The sequence below is a fragment of the Brachypodium distachyon genome, chromosome 2 (assembly GCF_000005505.3).
Source record: "Brachypodium distachyon strain Bd21 chromosome 2, Brachypodium_distachyon_v3.0, whole genome shotgun sequence".
Lineage (NCBI taxonomy): Eukaryota > Viridiplantae > Streptophyta > Magnoliopsida > Poales > Poaceae > Brachypodium > Brachypodium distachyon.
In genome coordinates, this window is record NC_016132.3 from 32,773,250 (window position 1) to 32,791,618 (window position 18,369).

At 45.4% G+C, this 18,369-nt stretch overlaps 2 non-coding genes across 2 annotated transcripts; both read left to right on the top strand.

The window, feature by feature from the left end:
* Positions 1-1,031: 1,031 nt before the first annotated feature.
* Positions 1,032-11,013, top strand: LOC100838465. Its single transcript, XR_002962771.1, has 6 exons — positions 1,032-1,728; positions 1,797-1,902; positions 8,311-8,485; positions 8,559-10,203; positions 10,276-10,463; positions 10,533-11,013. It is a non-coding gene; the product is annotated as a protein FAR1-RELATED SEQUENCE 5 (transcript).
* A 929-nt stretch (positions 11,014-11,942) lies between these two features.
* Positions 11,943-12,023, top strand: TRNAL-AAG. The gene has a single exon. It is a non-coding gene; the product is annotated as a tRNA-Leu (tRNA).
* Positions 12,024-18,369: the final 6,346 nt, after the last annotated feature.

Genomic DNA, 18,369 nt, shown 5'->3' on the forward strand with positions numbered 1-18,369 from the left:
GTGGGACTTTCTTTTGGCTCTATGAAAAATAAGATTCATCTCCTCAATGGAAATTCTCCTGCATCTATAGAGGGACGGTTACACCCCATTGAAGATTTAGTCATTTCTGACTTTCCAAATGCTCCAGCATACCAGAGTCGATACATCAAAAGCAAAAGGAACTCGGAGGTGAGCTTTTAGTGTTCTGAATTTGTGTGCACATTATTGACAGGAGCCAATAGAGGACATAAGTAAGTCCAGCAGGCTAAAGCGAAGGGAGAATGGAAGAAGAGGTGATCTCTAGTCTCCATGACATGCCTCTGGCAGAGGATGCATTCGTGTGGCAGCAGGATTTCCAAAGCCATTTGAATGTATCTGCAATTCGAATGCGGTCCATCATGGAAAGGTAGGTTATCGCAGTGCAATAACCATTGGGAGAGTCTCTATATGCCTATGAGTCATGCTCACTGTCAATGTTGAATATCATTGCGATCTGTGCAAGATTCACATAAATACGAAGGATGGAAAAATTTAATTTGTTTTTTCAAATAACAGTTTGCTATTTCTAAGGTAACTGAGAAATACTCCCTTCGATTCTTATTAATTGTCTTAAATTTGGTCAAATGTGAATGTATCTATGCCTAAAAAGCGTCTAGATACATGTAATATTTTGACAATTAATACGTATCGGAGGGAGTAATTATCTCTAGTCTGATCAAATAATTGAGATTTGGTCAAGATTTGCAGAAATACAAAAGATGATAAAATCTTAATTGAATGGCTACGATTGTCGACTAAGAAATAAACATTTTTAAATCGAGCGAGAAATAGACATTCCCGAAGTTTAAGGAAACTTCTCTTAGGCTTTAGCGTCCTCTCCTGTGCGCTACGTGTCGCCTCTGTCGAGCATTTTTTTTCGTTTTAGCGCATCCACCTAGCATTTTAGGCCTTGTTTCTACGTATCGTTGTATGGGCTCTGTGGGCTGGTGAGGTGTCCGTGGGCTGGGCTGGTGTGTAGTGTACGTGCGTTTCTAGGGTCTCTTCCTTTTCCTTCTCTTTCTCGTCGTTCTCTTCTCTCTTTCCTGGCGGCCGTCGTTCCTTTCTCATCTCTTTCCCTGGCCGCCGCGCGCCTCCACCAGTCTTGGCAGCTTCCCGTCGCCATCACCGCCCGCGATTTCTCCCCGCCTCACACATCCGCTCGTGTTGGACGCCGCCCGCCGCTTCTCCCCGTTCTGAGAGCCCCGGCCGCCGCCTCTGGAACCTTCTAGAACTCTTCCCCTTATCTTCCCGGCGTGCCTTGCCTGCTCCGCTTTCGTGCTCCCATCGATGCTCCCGTGTTACGTGGCTGCAATCCGACGCATCCCACCTTTTGCCTCCCCGTGCTCTATTTTTCCTTTGGAAAAACGAAAAGGGAATACTCTTCGCGCGGCCGCGCGCGAACAAATTGGCAACCGCGCGCCTAAATCTCCTGATCTTCCAGTGACTAAACTGATGCAAAGAGAAACAACCCGGAGGCACATCTATCAGCAGCCTAACAAGGCACAAGCTTGGGCAAATTCTTAATTTACAAGCGATCTTTTATTCTGGAGTGTTTGGGTGAACCTTGTTCCGTTATGCTTATAATGGAAGCCGATCGTGAGATCGTTTGGAAAGAAAAAAAAAAGATCAACAGAATGAGCAAATTCTGACAGCCGCCTAACAAAGCACAGGCAGGAGGCAAATTCTCAAGTTGCAAGCAATCGACGGAAGGTAAATTCTCAACTTATCAATCAACGGAAGGTAAATTCTCAGCCTAGCAATCAACATCAAATTCTCAGGTCACAAGCGACCTGGAGCTTACTTGTCTTGTCCCCTGCCCTGATGGCTTCTTCAAGGATGAGTCCCAGGAATCACGAGGGTGACGATGAATCACAAACATGCATAGTGAGATTTTTTACTCTTGTCTTGTCCCCTGATTGATCCCTTCTTTTTGTACTGATTATTTACTTTCCATCCAGCATTGCAAACACATCTGATTGTCAAACATCAACGTATTAACTTAAAGTGAATACTAATTCGTACAGGATGTGCAAGAACTTTCAGGTAGCAATGCAACAGATCGTATTAATGAAAGGGTACCAGAGATTTGTTTGAAAATTAAGCAATTTCAAGAATAACAAATTAATGATTAATTTCATAATATAGATCATGACGATAGTAGCAACTCGCATATGCATCTCGAATATATTAGAGCTATTCAATAGCACAATCAACAATAGTATAATCTCGCAGATCATAACTAAACAGTAGATCAGATCACGGATTACGTACTGTTTCGATGAAGATGAAGAAGCCGTGATGACCATCGAGTTGACTTGACGACGTTCCTGGTGACGAAGACGGCGGCACGTAGCACCGCCTGACTTGGACGGTAGACGACCCGTGATGACGGCGCAAAAGCGAGAGACAGGCGAAACCCTAGCGCGGTTGTGTTGCGTACCGATCGGAGAGACGGGGCGGCTGTATATATAGTCACGCAGGTATAGGTCGGTTCGGTTTAGGAAACCTGAACCGACTCCACAAAATCCACACGCGTTCGTAACAGATTCCAAAAATATCTCGCGCGCGTGACAAAAAGACAAAAGGCCCGGCCCCGCATCGACCCGGCATGGCTCGAACTCGAAATCGATCCGCGCGTTGTTGTGAGGCGAGCGGAGGAGGAGCGCGCGTGGGGATTTCTCTTGCTCACTTACTCAATAGGTGAGAAACAACATCCCTTATTTGTTGGTCTTACTCACTCTAAACTAGCAAGGTGAGACTATTCCCATTTCTACTCTCCTCATCCCACTTCATGTATGGGCTTTTGAGATTTTTCAGAATTTATTAAAATTGGGCTTGGGCTGATCAGGCCAACAGCACAAATTCTAACAATCCCCAACCAGATCTCAAATACCCATTTAGAGATTTACCTGTTCTCGCTACTTGTTTATATACTAGTGTTTCAGGAGAGACTGTTAAGTTGAACTTCTGCCTAGAACTTTAAGTTTCATCGATCCACACTCACAATGGACTTAGCCTTGAATTGTAAACTGGCGTGAAATAGATTTCACTCAAAGTCAACCAGTACTAGGCTATCAGTAGTCTACCCCGCGGGTGAAGCATATACGTCGTACTCCGTGGTCTCTTCATGAGTTACTAGAGATCACCCAAATCTCATAGACTACGACGTTAGACAGTCGGACTCATATAGGTGTGTTCTTTCAAGAATACTCTGTACGACAGCATCTTTCGCTACGCATAGCCGCAATGAACACATTAAGCCATGTCGCCAACCTGCCTTACAGCAATTTGAGAGTCGCACATCTTCACGTAGAGAGGGTTATAAGATACTCTCCTCTGTTATACCGATAGCTTTGTTCTTCCCAGATCCTACTTCACGGGATCTCCGATCACATAGGTTGGGTTACCATTATGGCACAACATTCATGGGTCTCAACCCCATCTCCCTCGATGCACTATCACATTACGTGATAGTCCCTTGGTAAAGGGATCTGCTAGGTTTTTCTCTGTTTGAATATATGTGACAGTTATCGCTCTGGAGTTTTTCAATTTCCTGACAGACTGCACACGTCTCCTCACGTGTTTTGATGACTTTGCGTTATCTTTTGAACTGTTTACTTTGGTAATAACCGTTTGATTATCATAGTTTATCAGAATAGCCGGCACTGGTTTTTCAACCACCGGGAAGTTCATCAAAAGATCTCTCAGCCACTCTGCCTCAAAGGTGGCTGTATCTAAAGCAGCAAGCTCTGCTTCCATAGTTGACCTCGTCGATATGGTCTGTTTGCAAGATCTCCATGATACTACACCACCACCATGTATGAAGGCATACCCGGTTGTGGCGTAGAGATCATCTGCTTTAGAAATCCAGTTCGAATCACAATATCCCTCAAGCACAGCTTGATGCCCTGAATAATGTATTACATAACTCATCGTACCTTTTAGATAGCGCAATATCCTTTCTAGTGCACGCCAATGATCTATACCCGGGTTTGACATGAATCTACTCAATTTGGTCACGGCAAAAGAGATATCAGGCCTCGAAGCGCTAGCTAAGTACATAAGAGAACCGATTATTTGAGAGTATCTCAATTGATCTTTCCCTTCTCTATTGTTCTTTCTGAGTATCACGCTGGGGTCATAAGGTGTTGGCGAAGGTTTGCTGTCAGTAAAACCGAAGCGACTCAAGACCTTCTCAACATAGTGGGATTGCAACAAAGTAATTCCACTCTCATCCTTAACCAGCTTAATGTTAAGAATAACATCAGCCTCTCCCAGATCTTTCATATCAAAGCAATTTGATAGAAACGACTTGACCTCATTTATCACTTTTATGTTTGTACTAAAAATCAGAATATCATCCACGTACAAACACAAAATAACACCTTCGCCCCCACCATGGCGATAGTACACACATCTATCAGCATCATTAATGACAAAGCCTGCAGAAGTTAAAGTTCTGTCAAACTTCTCGTGCCATTGCTTAGGTACTTGTTTTAGTCCATACAAAGATTTTAATAACTTGCACACCTTTCTCTCTTCACCCTTTACCACAAATCCATCTGGTTGTTCCATGTAAATTTCCTCTTCCAACTCTCTGTTAAGGAAACCTGTCTTTACGTCCATTTGATGAACGACAAGACCATAGGAGGCAGCCAGGGATAATAGTACTCGAATGGTAGTAAGTCTAGCAACGGGTGAATATGTGTCGAAGTAATCTTCACCTTCTTTCTGAGTATAACCTTTCGCCACAAGCCGTGCCTTATACTTTTCAATAGTACCGTCAGGCCTTAACTTTTTCTTGAACACCCACTTGCATCCTACTGGCTTACAACCGTGGGGTCGTTCAAGTAGCTCCCAAGTCCCATTAGAAAGAATGGAGTCCATCTCACTCTGGACAGCTTCTTTCCAGTCATCTGCATCCGGAGATGCATATGCCTCTGCAATGGTTTTTGGGAGTATCCTCCACAAGGTACACAATGAAGTCATCACCGAAGGATTTTGCAATCCTTCGTCTCTTACTCCTGGAAGGAGCTTCATTGTCATCCTTCTCAACATCATCCTCAGAATGTTCAGATTCATTATCAGATGTATTACATTCAGGTATGCTAGACTCAGGTAATATTTCGGAAGAAATTCTAGCAATGCTATGCATATCTTTCATAGGAAAAGTATTCTCAAAAAATGTTGCATCACGAGATTCCATAATAGTATCAACATGCATATCAGGTACCTCGGATTTAACTACTAAGAATCTATAGCCCACGCTCCGCTGAGCATAGCCTAGAAAGATATAATCCACTGTCTTCGGTCCGAACTTGCGTTTCTTGGGAATTAGAATGTTGACTTTCGCCAAACAACTCCAAGTGCGCAAGTAAGAAAGTGATGGCTTTCTTCCAATCCACTCCTCGTAGAGAGTCTTCTCTTTATTTTTGTTTGGAACTTTATTCAGGACATGACATAAAGTCAGTAGCGCCTCCCCCCACCATGCCTTAGATAAACCGGCAGTGGCTAACATGGAATTCACCAAGTCCGTCAGCGCGCGGTTTTTCCTCTCGGCGACCCCGTTTGATTGGGGAGAATAGGGAGGCGTTCTCTCATGAATAACACCATGTTCCGCACAAAACTCATCAAATACATTGGAGAAATACTCGCCACCACGATCCGACATAAACATTTGATCTTTCTCTCCAATTGATTTTCAACTTCACCCTTATATATTTTAAAGTAGTCTGAAGCCTCATCTTTAGTTCGCAACAAATAAACATAGCAGAATCTAGTAGCATCATCAATTAACGTCATGAAATATCTCTTTCCACCTTTTGTCAACACACCATTTATCTCACAAAGATCAGAATGTATGAGTTCTAGAGGTGCCAGATTTCTCTCCTCGGCCGCCGTGTGGGGCTTTCGAGGTTGCTTTGATTGCACACAACTATGTCACTAGAACCTTTGGCAATGGTGAAAGTAGGAATTAAACTCATAGTGGATAGCCGAGACATTAAACCAAAACTAACATGACATAAACGAGAGTGCCAAACACTTGCATCATCATTAACACTGCCACAAATATGGTTCACTGACATGTCACTAAAATTAGAAAGGGAAAAATGGAACAAGCCTCCGCACTCATAACCTTTACCAATAAATTGTCCATGTTTGGACACAACCACTTTATTAGACTCTAAAACTACCTTAAAACCATCTCTGCATAAAAGGTAACCGCTAACGAGATTCTTCTTCATGGAGGGGACATGCATCACGTTCCTTAGCCGCACGATCTTCCCCGAAGTAAACTTCAGATTGACCGTACCAACACCACGAACAGCTGCATGCGACCCGTTTCCCATCAAGACGGTTGAATCCCTTCCATGCTGGTAAAAAGTAAACAAAGAGATGTCAGAACATACATGAACATTAGCAACCATATCAATCCACCAACATGGAGATTGAAACACTGAAAGTACAGTAGGTAAAATACCGTACGTGTCAGTGTTGCTAGCGGTCACGACGTTGACTGTCTTCCGCCCCTTTTTCCCTCTCCGATCTGCACGATCAGGACAGTCTCTGGAAAAGTGGCCAAGCTCTCCACAGGTGAAATAATTCATCTTGCCTTTGTTTACTTTCTTCTTCTTCTTGAAGGTAGTACTCTACGCAGGCTTGTTGTTGTCAACAACAGCGGACTTCTTCCCTTTGTTCTTTGCGTTGCCGCGAAAATTCCTCATATTGGCGTTAGACGGAATATCAGCAGCCTTCTCAGTGGTGTCCTTAGCCTGAGCTTTCTCTTCAATATCAAGGGACGCTATCAGTTGTTCAACTGATATCTCATGTCTCTTGTGTTTCAGAGACGTGGCGAAGCTCCTCCATGCAGGAGGTAACTTTGTAATAATGCACCCAGCCACGTACTTGTCGGGCAATTCACACTTGAGAAGCTTGAGCTCTCTCGCAATGATCTCTGTATCTCATGCGCCTGTTCAAGTACAGAACGGTTATCCACCATCTTGTCGTCGTTCAGCGACTCCATGGTATACAGTTCACTGCCTGCATCGGTTGCACCGAATTTAGCATCCAGTGCATCCCACGGCTCCTTCCCGTCTTCTATGTGCATATACACATCACAAAGACGGTCAGAAAGAACACTCAGAATGCATCCTCTAATGGCAACATTGACATCCTGGAAATTTTTCTGAGCTTCCTCAGATAAATCTCCCTCTGGTTTGCCGTCTGTCATCCAGAATACTTTCAGAATCTGCAACCAGAGCATGGCCTTTAATTGCCATCTCTTGAAGTACATTCCGGAAAATTTATCCGGCTTCAATGCATCGGCTAAACCCATAGTTAAATCAGGAAATTGCCTACAATAAGGTTTTTGGATTGTTGGAAAATTAAGCAATTTCGAGAATAACAAATTAATGATTAGTTCCATAATATAGATCATGACGATAGTAGCAACTAGCATATGCATCTTGAATATCCTAGAGGTATTCAACAGCACAATCAACAATAGTATAATCTTGCAGATCATAACTAAACAGTAGATCGGATCACGGATTACATACTGTTTCGATGAAGATGAAGAAGCCGTGATGACGATCGAGTTGACTTGACGACGTTGCTGGCGACGAAGACGGCAGCACGTAGCACCGCCTGACTTGGACGGTAGACGACCCGTGATGACGGAAGCGAGCAGTCGCGCGGAGCGTTTCCCAAAAACCTTATTCACCCTCTCCCGTACAGGATCGTAAAGGCGAAAGGTTCCGGAGACCTGCTCTCCCGATCGCTGGTGCACACCGGCGCTCGGGATGGAGTAGACTACGACGACGATGCAAAAGCGAGAGACAGGCGAAACCCTAGAGCGGTTGTGTTGCGTACCGATCGGAGAGACGGGGCGGCTGTATATATAGTCACGCAGGTATAGGTCGGTTCGGTTTAGAAAACCTGAACCGACTCCACAAAATCTGCACGTGTCCGTAACAGATTCCAAAAATACCTCGCGCAAGCCCGGCCCCGCACCAACCCGGCACGGCTCGAACTCGAACTTGAAATCAATCCACGAAACGCGGCACGCGCGCGTCGTGACGAGGCAAGGCGAGCAGAGGAGGAGGAGAGCACGTGGGGATTTCCCTTCCTCACTTGCTCAATAGGTGAGAAGCAACATCTCTTATATGTTGGTCTTACTCACTCTAAACTAGCAAGGTGGGACTATTGCCATTCCCATTCTTCTCATCCCACTTCATGAATGGGCCTTTGAGATTTTTCAGAATTTATTAAAATTGGGCTTTGGCTGATCAGGCCCACAAGACAAATTCTAACAAGAATGGCATGACATTTTTATCTGAAGATGAAGCTTATTCCTTTTATAATAAGTATGCTTCAACTATCGGTTTTAGTATCCGAAGAGGGAGCCATCACAAAGTAAAGAACAGCTCTGCAATTCAACAACGCACATTTTTATGTTCTCGTCAAGGTATGTACAACCTCTAATTTGTTGTGTGAATAATCATCTTTAGATGCACTAAGACAATTACTTCAACTAATAGGATCCCGTGGTGAAGATAAAAGAGAGGATACATTCACTTATAGTAGGCCAGAAACACGATGTGGCTGTGAAGCACATATGAAGATAAGTTTTCGAAACGGATATTATTATGTGTATGAATTTGAAGCAACACATAATCACATTCTCGCTACTGAAACCATGGTCTAATATTTAAGATCCCAAAGGAAATTATCAAAAGCACAAATAGTAAATGCCGAGCTTGCAAAGTCTCTAGGCATTTCAAACAAAGCAACTATTGATCTCATGGCTGAAGAAGCATGTGGACTTGAAAACCTTGCCTTTAAACGCGAAGATATGAAAAATTGTTTGTACTCAAAGCGAACACTCAAAGCAAAGGAAGATGACATAGGGGGAGTGTTAGAATACATGGAGAAGAAGGTATCGGAAGATGTCAAGTTTTTCTATTCCATTCAAGTTGATGAGGATGATTTGATAACTAAATCTTTTGGGCTGACTCCAAAATGGTCTCAGACTATGCAATATTTGGTGATGTTATATGCTTTGACACCACATATAGGAAACTAGATGACGGGCGTCCATTTGGTTTGATTGTTGGGGTGAATAACCACAAGAAAACTATTGTCTTTGGTGCTACACTTCTCTATGATGAAACAGCTGAAAGTTTTGGTTGGCTTTTTAGAACTTTTCTAACAGTTATGTCGGGAAAACATCCAGAGACTATTTTGACTGACGAAGATGCAGCAATAGCCAAGGCAATCAGTTTAGTCCTGCCTCAATCTCACCATAGACTCTGTGTGTGGCATATGAATAAAAATGCTTGCAAGCATCTTGCCGGAGTTGTTCAAGACTACAAGAAGTTCAATGCTGATTTTCAGCATTGTATCTATGATGTTGAGGAGGAAGACGAATTTATAAGTGCATGGAATGGAATGCTTGATAGGTACGGACTGCATGACAATACATGGCTCCAAAGGCTTTTTGGGAAAAGGGAACAGTGGGCACTAGTGTATGGCAGAAATACGTTTTCTGCCCACATGAGTAGTACGCAAAGGAGTGAAAGCATGAGCAACGAACTAAAGAGTTACATTAGTATTAAATATGACATGCTTACTTTTTTCGAGCATTTTGAACGGCTAGTTGCAGATAAAAGAGTAGAAGAGGTGAAGTGTGACTTCAAAGCAACACAAACAACTCCCAAGCTGAAGGCAGAAGCTAGCAATATGTTACGGCAAGCTGGAACTACATATACTCCAGCAATATTCAAGATGTTTACAAAGTAAAATTTCATGGCACAAATCGTGAGCATGTTGTTAGATTTGTTCTGAAAGAAGAAAGAGTTGATTGCAGTTGCAAGAAGTTTGAATTTGCTTGATATTAATAATATCAAGCATATCCCTCAACAATATATTTTGAAAAGATGGACCATTGATGCAAAAGTTCTGGAGATAACAAGCAATTGCAACCTCATATGGACGCAAAAGAAAGAATGGCGAATCGCTACAGAGACTTGTGCAGAATGTTTATCAAAATAGCTGCTCGTGCCGCAGAGTCTGATGAATCATACAATAAGGTTGCTAATTCCGCAGAGCAGTTAGCACAAGATGTAGAGAAATGCTTGAAAATTAGAACATATCCAGATTTGGGCAACTCCTCTACCTCAGAAGGTCTGTACTATGCTCTGCAAGTTGTGTAGAATATTGTGAAACTAAGACTTATAACTAGCCTTACAGTTGCAGGTACGAACATCAGCTCTAATAGAATTTTGAAACACAACGAGGGGCTTCCCAAACCAAGAGGTATCAAGGTCAAGGAGAAGACTGTCCGAGGATCAAGAAGACCCATAAGTGGCTTTGAGGAAGCAATGCCAAAGAAGAAAAAGAGCACACAAGATTCGGTACAACTACAACCTCAAGGCACCACAACGGTAATATGACTTTCTCCCTTTTTTTCTTAAAAAACGTTAAGTTTACTGAATTTTTTGTCATTTTTACAGAGGCTTTTGGAGGTTTTGACAAATCAAATGCCTGCATATCAATCACATCACAACCCAATCCTAAATGCTCCAATGCAGCCATCAGTCGATACTACCATGCCGGTGTCACTGCAACCATACAATGCATCAATGGTATAAGCAAGCGTATACATTGTCATTCGGGAGTTCCAACAAATCAAATGTACTATCTACAAGATTACAACTCAGCCCTGAACCCCTCGACGCGGCCGGCCATTGGCAGCACCACCCCTAGTATGATGACAGGACAAAAATCAAGCTTTCTCACATCAACCGAAGCCAACTTAATCAATGTGTTATAAGTGGTATCTCATGTATATTTCACTTGGAATTTGCAACTAACTGTATTAGATCTTGTAACCTATGTACAGATGTTGTACACGAGATAGATTGTGGTCCCAGTTTGTTCGGGTCGAACTCTCAGTGTTACTCTCTCGCTCTGACTCACAGTTGATGAGAAAAACACTCAGATCAGAGCAAAACTAAACAAAATGTTCCTTTTTCTGTGGAGTAGATTCTGACGAACTGCAGGCCGGCAGCGGCGCTCCCTCCTCTGTAGTCTGACAACACCGACGTCAAATTCAAGGACTGCAGGCCGCCACCGCCGATCAGAGCTCCTTGTCATGGGAGCAGGGAGGTCAGGGGCATGGAGGAAGGTGGCCGGCGGCGATAGTAGGAGGCGGTGTGCGAGGGACGTGGCACCCATATAAAAAGCATGGATTTTGCGAGACTTTTTTTTAGGAAAAACCATCATGACACGCTTTATTAATCAGGAAACAAGGATACGATTACATCCAAAATAAAATCGGGGATCATTATGCCACACACTAGCCAAGATCCCCTCCGCACGGCTAGCTAAAACATGAGCAGCCATATTAGCTTCTCCGGGACAATGTTCAAACACAATCTTAACAAAACTACGAGTAATGAAAAAACTATCCGCATAAATAGCAGCTGCAGGACTTAAATCAAAACCACCATGTTTCATCGTCTCGACAACCTCCATGCAGTCCGAATTCACCACAATTCGATTGCACCTCATGAATTCAGCAAGATTAAGACCATCAGCTTCAGCTGACACTGCATCTTCAACGGTTGTTAGCTTACAATTTGAAGCTGCAATAAAAATACCTCGATCATCCCTAAGGATCGCCCCGGTAGCTCCTACTCCAGTCTCTTCACAAAAAGAAGCATCAACGTTTAATTTCACAAAAATTTCAGGCGGCCTCCTCCAGCCATGTCTACCAATCTGCTGCCCACTAGTATGTTGTTTCAAAAGAACGGTAACATTTTTATTTGCGTCCCGTTATTTCCCGTCGGTCCGTTACTTCGAAAATTGTTCCGTTGAGGTACTATAGGATAATTAAATTACATTGGCTCTTATGTCAGCAAGATCAGATGGCCGAGTTGGTCTAAGGCGCCAGATTAAGGCTCTGGTCCGAAAGGGCGTGGGTTCAAATCCCACTCTGGTCAATTCCTTTTTCAATTTTTTCAACATTTTATTTCTTAACTTAAAGACACTTTCCGGCACGATGCTGGTAACCAGTTGGTGTGCACGCTGCTGTCGCTGCATCCTCGAAAGGTTCCGTTTATTCTGGAATTATTACTGCATCAAGAACACGAAGATCGATCGAGCACGAGCACCCAACGAGCGACTATAAACTACCTGCCGACGACAAGGGCTCCAAGCTGAGACGCGAGCAAGGCCCGGTCCCGATCAGCAGCGTTGACCGAGTACAGCGGCGACGACCGGAACGCGGCCAGCGCGGCCGCGCACGCCGCCACTTCCGCCGTGGCGTCCACGTACTCCCGCCTCAGGCCGGCCCCAAACTGACACGTCAGCAGCCGGTTCACCACTCCGGACAAGATCTTCCGGGCGTCCGCGTACCTGGCCCGGCACCGCTGGTACGCCGCCTTCTCGCCGCCGGGCAATGGCTTGCCAGCCAGCAGCCCGTCGATGGTGCCCAGCGCCGAGTCGTAGGACAGCTTGGCGAGCTGGGCGGCGGCGGCCGCGTAGCCGGTCACGTCGCCGGTGGCAACGTCGGCGTGCCGCAGCGTGTAGCGGCAGAGCTGGTAAAGCTGCTGGCTGGTGGTCGCCTTCAGGCATGCCGCGTCGATGTCCATGGATGGGACGTTGTTGCAGGCGAGCGCCATGGGGATGGGGGCCATGGCCAGGAGGATCATGGCCGCCGCCGCCGCCGCTGCTCTCTTCATGCCCATCATGTACTTGGTATTGTCGGACACTCAGGACAGAGGCTAGCTATGTCGAGAGGAGGAAGATGGCGTGGATTGGGTACAGAGTACAGACTACGGAAGAATATAGGGAATGCATCGATATATCTTTGCAGGATGGATTTATCCTATTACTACATTAATAACAAGATTTTGTTTGTTTGTTTAGCATGGCCGTTAATGGAGTTACAGATTGCAATAAAATTCACATTAATTCGGATAACTCATATGGAGGCTAGAGTTATGCTGTTAGGAAAGAATTTAGTACCATCTCATTAATTGGCTTAACAAACGCATTGTTTGGCAATTGCTAGCAACGGCCGTTGCAAAATACTCCGTATATACTTTAAAAAAAAGGAAAAACAAAGAGGAAAACATCCATATCATCATCTCCAAGACTCCAAGTCCAAGCTATCTATCCATCAACATGAAGACAACGAGAGCCGCCACCGTAGTCCTCGCCTTGGCCATGGCCACCCTGCTCTTCCCCAGCGGCGGCGAGGCCTGCAACAGCGTCCCGGTCATGGGCACGGACGAGGCCTGCCACAAGGCGTGCCCCACGCTGTACCAGCTCTGCCGGGCCACGCTGAGCCACGCCGCGCCCACCGCCGAGGCCACGGTCTTCGCCATCGTGGCCGGCAAGTACGCCAAGCTCTCGTACGAGGCAACCATGGACGCCATCGACCGGCTGCTCCCCTCGCTCCCGGCCGGAGACGCAAGGGCGGCGCACGGCCGGTGCAGGGACAGGTACTACGAGGCGCGCAGCCACATGTCCGGAGTCATCAACGGGCTGGCCGTTTGCGACCTCGCCTGCGTCAGGCAGAAGTACGTGGACGCCACGGCGGCCGTCGCGGCCTGCGGGGACGGGCTGTCGGCGTTCCGGTCGTCGTCGCGGGTGTTCGCCATGAACGCCGGGGATCGGGACAAGACCAGGCTCGCGTCTGACCTTGGAGCCCTCGTCGTCGGCAAGTAGGGATCGATCGACCAGATTTATTACTACACACATGTTGGAGTACTATATTTTCAGAAGAGAACGGATCATGTAATTGTCGTTCATGATGAATGGATTATATGAATACTGGTGAGCTTTTGCTAATTTTTTTTTAAATACTATGATTTTTGAAAATAATACGTGTTTTTCAAAAAATTTCAAAAATAATACGGTCTCCGCCTCGCCCAGGCCGATTAGGCCCAGTCGGCCTGGCCGAAGCTGATTAGGAGCATTCGGCCTGGGCCAGGCCGACTGGCCGGCTGCTCAGAGCCTGGGTCCACAAGAGGCAGTCGGCCTAGCCCAAGCCGACTGAAGCAACTTTGGTTTGTTGCAGGTGCACTCACATGTTGGCCACGCTTCATTTCCAATCTTCGCCTCCTGTGTTCTCAATTCATTTCCACAACCGAACTTGTCAGTTGGCAAGCGCACCTCAAACCTGTTTTCTTGATTACCGATGGCGACGACAGTATGAGACCTAGCTTTTTCCATCTTCTCATCCATGTACTTCATAATCTTTTCACAGTACCGTGTATTTGGGTTGTTCATGATATGCGTTTCAGCTCTCTGGCGTTTATCTCTGAAATACTTCACCGTGCCACGGAAAATACCCTCGACGATGGCTGTAACTGGTAAAGTTCTATTTTCCTTAGGACAAAGTTGTATGTTTCTGCTAGCTTAGTAGTCATGACGCCGTACCTAGCGCCAGGTGTGTCGTGCAGCAAAGACCACCGCTCCAGAGGCTCGTGCTCTATCCACTGCTGCCTCCCAACCCTTCTCCTAGTGCCGGGTGGGTCAAATCCTAGCAAGTCCCAAAGCCCGACAGGTTCTTCCTCAGCTGGTCCTGTTCCAACTGTTGTCTGTGCAGCCACTGCCGTTACATGTGTTGCTATTGCTGCGTTTCGTGCCGATCTCCTCTCCCTAACATGTTTCTTCGTGAACTCATCAAGATAACCACGTATCTTAGTGTACTTCCATTGTTGGTTCTGTTTGCAGAGTTTCTTGAATAGATTCATAAGCTAGTGACTTGTTCCTGAACTGCGAGAAGAAGTTGGCCCCCAAATGCCACATGCACCAACAACTCTGCATGTCCTGCCATGGAGTTTGTTCATCAGACCCAGGGTTTGTCAGTGTCCTTATCGCACTGAGTATGCCTGCATGTCTTTCATGAAGGATGCACACATTCGGCTTATCATGCACAACTGCTCTCTTGAGCTGCCTGAAAAACCATAACCGACTTTCAGTGTTCTCACCCTCCACGAAAGCAAATGCGAGCGGAACGATTTGATTGTTGCCGTCTTGACTAATGGCGGTCAAGATCTGCCACCTGTATTTGCCAGTGCGGAAAGTGCCATGTACGCATATCACTGGTTGACAATGACTGAAAGCTTGGACGCATACAACGAAAGTGAAGAACAGTCGATGCAGCACCCTCACAGTTGGATACTTTGGGTGCAGGAAGTGTTGGATGTCGACATAGGTGCCTGGATTACGGGCTTGCAGTGTATGGAGGAGGCGGACAACAGAGTCGTACGAGTCGAAATGAACCAATTCTTTCCTCAAGAGCCCTCTGCTTAGCCCTCGAAGCCTTGCCATACGAAATGTTGTACTTAAACCTTACCCTGACCTTATGCATGATGGCCTTCACTTCCATTACCTTGCTCTCCACTATCTCCGTGTAAAACAACCGAGCAAGAAGCGTCGACGAGAGGTTACGATGGTCTTGATGGATACTGGGAATGACACATGTGTGCAACACCAAGTCACTCACAATCCAATCTGTGTCATACTTAGGAACATAGCCATGCACCCTCCCGGGACAATCTATTTGTTCGCACTCCATTGTCAGATATTTTTGTGAAGAGACTGTTGTTTTGAAAACCCTTTGCGTGGACATTGCCCAAGCAATTATTGCATCCTGCAGATGTTTCTTGTCAGGTCTATCGGCCTCAAAACCCAGAAAATATTTGAACTTGACTTGGTCCACAATACTTGCACACGGACGGTGTATGTTTCAGGACTGAGTGCTAAACATCCTACCAACCATTCTTGCAACTGACTAAAGGTCCATGTTTGAGGGGCCGTTAGATCCAACTCCACATACTTAAACTGACTCAGATCAGCTCCGTGCTCAGTTGTTAGGACAGTACCGGAACCGTAGTAAAAAACAAACTTCACTACACCGGACATCTCTGATGCCTAAAAGAATGTTTAGACGTGTCAAATACTAAGCAGTACGGCATATTAAAAATATTAATACGCGTCAAATATTAAACAGTACGGCAAATTAGCGTCAAATACTAAACAGTACGGCATAAATAAAATCTAGCCTATCAAAACATATTACTACCGGCCATACTATTTAGACGTGTCAAATACTAAGCAGTACGGCAGATTAAAAAAATTAATGCGCGTCAAATACTAAACAGTACGGGATCAAAAAAAATCTAGTCTATCAAAACATATTACTACCGGCCATAATATTTAGACGCATCAAATACTAAGCAGTACAACATTAAACGTTGTCCAAAATAATGAGCACTACCAAACGCAAAAACATACTTCTATATATACATAAACACATACCCTCATAAATATATACATTATAGGATAAAGCTAGGATAAATATGTGAGAGATTGGGATTTACCCTTGAAGCGTGTGAACGCCAACCTCGAGCAGCCTCATAGTCACCGGATGAGCACCACCACCACCTCCAAACTCCTCCAAACCACCACCATTGCTCCAACTTAGCAACACAAAATTAGCTCTACATATTCTACAAAAACAGTAGATCAAGGTGTCATTCGGTGCTAAATAGCAAGGGGGTGCAGTTTTATGGGTTAAAAGGGAACAAAACTCACCAATTTTGGATAGAAAATGGGGGCATTTTTGAGGAAGAAGAAGAGGAGAAGAAGAAAAGAAGAGAACAGGCGAAGGGAGCTGGGCACTGGGCTGATCGGGCTGGGGAGGAAGAAGGGAAGGAGGAGAGAAGGAATAAAGAAAAAGGGAAAGAAGAGGGCCCGCCCCCGGTCGGCTCCAGTCGGCCCTGGCTAAGCCGAAAGGGCAGTCGGCCTGGGCTGGGCCAACTGAGGCGCCAGTCGGTCGGTAGCGAAAGTGCCCGCCTCCATTCGGCCTAGGCCAGGCCGACTGGGCCTAATCAGCTTCGGCCAGGCTGACTGGGCCTAATCTGCCTGGACCAGGCCGAGACCGTATTATTCCTGAAATTTTTGAAAAACGCATATTATTTTCGAAAATGATTAAAAAAATCGTATTATTTAAAAAAATTAGCTGAGCTTTTGACATGGTAATAACATATAGTAAATTTTAGAAAACCACTGTTTTGTCTGACGGTTTCACGTGTTTCCTTATAGGTGGGGCTCACATGTCGGATGCCACGTGTTTCCTTACATGTTCAGGCGAAGAACTGAGACACGGTTAGGTCACCTTCTCCGTCGATGGAGAGCTGCATGACACCGAATCCCGAAGCCAGGACATAATGGTTGCACCACCTTCGTCCGTGTATCCGCTCCGGCTCATTTCCGAATCGACTGTGAAGGGGAGCAAATCTCGGCCGAATCAAGTACCAAATCGAGCTCGGCAGCTATACAGATGACTGCTTTGACCTACCTAGCCGTAGAATTGATGGGGCTGTGCCGAAATCAAACTCAAATCGCTACGCCAAAAAGTTTAGGGTCCATACCGAAGTGGAGAATTGTATCGCAGGTAGGAGAAGGGGGACAGGGGGTTTAACCGCGGTTAACTAGTCGGGTCGATGCAACGTGGCATCTGACATGTGGGCCCCACATGTAAGGAAACACGTGAAACCGTCAAAACCGCTCGGTTTTGGCGGTTTTGGACTACATGAGACAAACTACTTGAAAATGTGTGTTTTTGCGAGCATTTTTGCGATGAGTATGGTTCGGCGATACTACTGAAATTTACTCTAACAATAACGGAGCAGGATGGAAGACACATTCAAACAGGGATTGCTCTCGGGTCCAAGGAATTCATAAGCAATCCATCACCACAGCCTACATCAGAGAGAAAATATAGAACTGCGGCGGAGTAAACTCACACGCTCTCCCACAAGACATCATCCTTATCGACGTACCATCGTTGGTTTCTTCAGATATGTCACTATTCTTGCAGCAAATTGCTACTCCAACGAATTCTCGGGACCCGGCTCCCCTGACTTGTAGAAGCGAAGTCAGCTTGTAACCTACCTGCCCATCCGCCGTCCAAAAGCATCCAACGTCACTCCTCTCCTCACAGACTCCGTGTGTATTTTACCTTCGACCCTTCGTATGCAAGGCCGTCTACGCAGGTGATTTTGGGGGGAAGAACGCCCAGTGATTAACTTTGGCGCCAAATCAATCGATCATATCTATTGAGCACCAAGCACTTTGCCATGTTTACTAATACCTCCATCCCATATTAAGTGACTCAAATTTGCGTAACTTTTTTTTTACGAATAGCACAGCGTGCCTTTCATTATCAAGCAGTCGAGAAGATCTCAACCGGGAAGAAAAGACAAGTTAGAGTGGATTTACAAGGGGAGGGGGGGGCAACACAATACATAAGAAACATTCAAGGAACAT